The sequence below is a fragment of the Peromyscus maniculatus genome, chromosome X (assembly GCF_049852395.1).
Source record: "Peromyscus maniculatus bairdii isolate BWxNUB_F1_BW_parent chromosome X, HU_Pman_BW_mat_3.1, whole genome shotgun sequence".
Lineage (NCBI taxonomy): Eukaryota > Metazoa > Chordata > Mammalia > Rodentia > Cricetidae > Peromyscus > Peromyscus maniculatus.
Window position 1 is genome coordinate 102,428,224 of NC_134875.1, and position 4,348 is coordinate 102,432,571.

Here is a 4,348-nt window from a genome sequence, read left to right on the forward strand (position 1 = left end):
ACAAGGCAGGGCTGAGAGAGGATGCTGAAAACCCAGGTTCCAGATGCATGCACGTTCTCTTTGGTCCCTGGACCCTGGACACTGGAGGTAGACCAAACAGAGTTCTCCAGAGAACACCACTGCTCTGAGCCATGCCTTTCCCAGACTCTGTAAAATATCCATTTACTTGTAAGTTACCCCACAAAATAAACCTCCCTTTTAACTATGTGGAGTGGCCATAATAAAGTGTCTCAAAAAATGAGGAAAAGAAGAAATGGAATGGATAGGTATAAGATATTATGGTAGATTATTGTATATACTAGTAAACAAATTTAGTAAAATAGCAACCTTAGATAATTTGCACTGTAATTTGCACTGTTATGGATCCTTATATGTTGATACAAATGTAAACTATTTTTATATTCCTGTTTAAGATAATTTGTATATTGATACAAATACAGAACTATATTTGTTATAATGTAAATATATTTCTACCCTTATTTGAAATGTTTGTATATTTATATCTGTCATACTGTATGTATGTTCTACTTCTGTTTAGGATATTCTGTAGATTGATATATATTTAAGATTATTGTCATGTTGTGTATCGCACTATACATTCCTACCTCTGTTATAAATATCTTGTGTATTGTCACAATTTTGAAGTCATCGTCCTTTACCATACATTTGCTTATAGACTGTTTACCTTGTTTACATGAAGCTTTAGTTTAGGTTATTTCAGTCGATAAGACTTATAGATTTATAGTCACCTATGCTTGTCATCTCTATAGTTATGCTAGTTAGGTTATCCAGATTTACAGATACATAGGTCAGATGGACAGGTAATCTTCAAACACTTCATAGACCTAGAGAATATGGCATTTAAATAACTTAAAATTCTGTTGATGTGAGACACAATTGCTCCTGGCAGCACCAATTTGATCCCGAGAGAATATTGGGCTTCTAAGACATTTCCAGTTGGAAGTTTGTCTTCTTGGCACAAAATGGCCTACTGGGCAAAGAACTGCCCTTGCCTCAACTGCTGACAATATGAGTGCTATCCTTCTAGACAAGTGGGACACAAGGAAAAGTGACTTCTGAACTCTGGCAAGACAGGGTAAGATGGTCTTTCAGAATTCCTGCTTCTGAAAATGGTCTGTCAGATACTCTAGGCCTATAGCCAATTTGAATGCACCAACAATGCTGAGAAACATTAGGTGACTGTCCAGGTTGCCAGCTGTCTCTGTCTGCTCATGTAAGATATCTGAAAGGTGCTTGTATCCATCTTCCATTTCTCAGGTACCATTATATTCCTTCTCATGTCTTTGATGGTGTTAAAGACTATCAGTTATAGTTACAACTTAGCATATATATATATATATATATATATATATATTATATATATATGTATATAATCTTAGAACATATTAAGTATTAGATTCAGGTTTTTTAGGATAGGACACCTTTTAAAATGATCTTTGTAACATGCCTTTTACCTATACTCTAGACTTCTCTGGATTTTAGTATGTGTTTCTTGCTTAATATTGTTTGCATTGGTTGTAGTTCCATCTTATCTAGGTTATTAACAATCTTTTCCCCTGGACAATATTTGATAACCTTTCCTTGTATATAGTCTTGTATTAGGTTAGAACCTTCTTATTTAGACAAAAGGGGGAGATGCAGTGGGTAGCCTTCCAACCTTGTTCTGGAGGTTCCAACCCCCATTGAGGTTTTGGTAACTGTTCACACCTACAAGGCAGGGCCAAGAGAGGACCCTGAAGACCCGAGATCTGGATGTGCTGTCGCTCTTGGTTCCCAGATCCTGGATGCTGGAGGTAGACCAAGCAGAATTCTCCAGAGAACACCGCCGGACTGCTCTATGTCTTTTCCAGACCCTGCGACCTACCTATCCTTTCATTTGTAAGTTAGGCCACTAAATAAACCTCCCTTTTAATTACGTGGAGTGGCCTTAATAATTTCAGTGATAAGAGTGAGTTTCAGGACAGGCTCCAAAGCTACACAGAAAAACTCTGTCTCTACAAAACCAAAAAAAAATATATAATTCTTAATAAAAAAAAGATATCCTTGTTTTGTCTTTGTTTCTTGTACTTCAAGTATATTCCTTCTCAAATACAAAGTTTTATATTAAAAATTTGAAAGACAAATCTTTCAGTAGATTGTATTTATATATACACTGAGTAAAACTTCTTAGTTACAATACAAGTTTCATAGTATAAAGTACTTTTTCAGCATGGCCATGCATTAGGTTACTTATATGTTCCTAAGAAATAGAGAGTATATTACCAATATTAATTTGCATTTACTTCTATTATATAACATTTTACTCACTATGCATTCCTACATGCTGTATTCGTTTTTTTTTTTTTGGTATATAGTAACATCATATCTATGTTTTCAAGTGTACACATTTCCCTGATTATCTACTTAATTTCTAAAAACTCAAATAGTATATTACTCTAATGATATCATGTTTCTCGTTGATAAAACCATAAGATACTCCATATTGAACAAATTTAGATGTGCATTTTCTTCTACATATCCCCAACTAAATCATTTATTGAAAAGAACCCCTCCAGGGGTGTTTATTACTAACCCAGTATATTTTCCTCATTATCAAGGCTAAGATAATGGAATTTTGTGACATAATCATTCCACATATAATTATAATAAATCTGAAAGAGAGAAGAAATGGAAGCTTTTATTTATTCTGATAGGTTACATGATAAATTGAATATAACTGCTTGAGAAAATCATGGCAAATTAATTTTAGGGTTATAGATCGTATACTCTATGTCAATAGCTTCAAAACAGGTTAAAAAATTATTTGGCATTAATTTCTATACATGAAAACAGCATGTCCAAAGTGAAAATTAATGATTAATACATCTTTTATTCTGAATAAATGTTGGAGATGCATGATAAAATTATGTCCTTGTATCAACCAGCTACTTTTTAAGTTCTCTAAAATATATATTAATTTCTATTTGTGGATTTAGAAAGATATATGAGGAAGTTTTTTTAAGTATATTCTCTAGGAAATGTCTAGAGAGACAGCAAAGGTGGATGAGAAAATTCTAGTCCCCTTATAAGCACAGGAGGGAGCTAAGAGGTTTGTTTTTGCTTCATCATTGTTTTAGTAACAAAAAGGCTACAGTAACTTTAGGGCTTATTAGTTTAGGAAATAGTGAGGACTCGCCTCATTTTTCAGACTATGATATGGGATTATTTCATGAATAATTACATTTTGAAATTGTTGAATATATTTTTTCCTTTTTCAGAACTCTATTTTACATTCTTGGCATTAGATTTTTTCTGACTGTTCTGTATTCCTGCATTCATTTTGATTTCACAAGCATAGTGCCATTCGATAGAATGAAAGTAGACCATTTTCTGTGTATTGAGTGCTTCAAGGACATTCTTCCATTTTGTGTGGTAGTTTTTTTTTTACTTTCTAGTACTTCTATTTCCTGTGTTTTAGATTAAATTATACAAATTAATGCATTATAACATCTGTAATTCTGACATAAAAATTAACTCTTAACATTATCTAACATCCTAAAATATGAATAGAACAATAGGATAAATAAAATATATTTATATTTTATGTGAAAATAAAAGTAACTGCCATTTTAAATGAAATTATCATATCTGGTCTGTGTAATAACATAAACACATATTTTATGCATTTCATTTAGTACCCATCCTACTTAATAATATTTTATTTAATCACCACAAACATGTCACCAAAAATTTACTTGAAGTTTATAGATAAGGAAATTGAGACATCAATACATCAAAATATGTAAATGAGTAAGCTTTGATTACAGTTTGAATATGCCTTACTAAATTCAAAGCAATAATTTTCTGATACTCAATGTCTATGTAAGTGTGTGGCCTTGTCTACTTCATATAGGAGCATGTTAGAAATATAGCTAATAAATTCCCCCCACAAAACTGCATCATAATCACCATTTTAACAATCACCTGTGGTTGAGAATGTCCCCTATAGGCTCATATATTTGAAAGATTGGCCTATAGTTAGTAGAAATATTGACAAAAATCATGAGGTGTGGCCTTGGGAGTTATATTGCTGTGAGTGGGCTTGGAGGTTTAAAAAGCACAAGCCATTCCCAGTGAGCTTTTTCTTTCTTAAACTCTTGCTTGATCAGTTGCAAAGTCTAAGCTTCTGCCCCAGTGCAAAGCCTGCCTGCCTGTTGCCATTCTTTCTGCCATGAAGGGCACAGATTCAAACCCCCTAGAACCATGGGCCTCAAATTAAATATTTTCTTTAATAAGTTGCTTTGCATTATTCAAAATAGCCAGAACCTGGAAACAACCTAGATGCCCA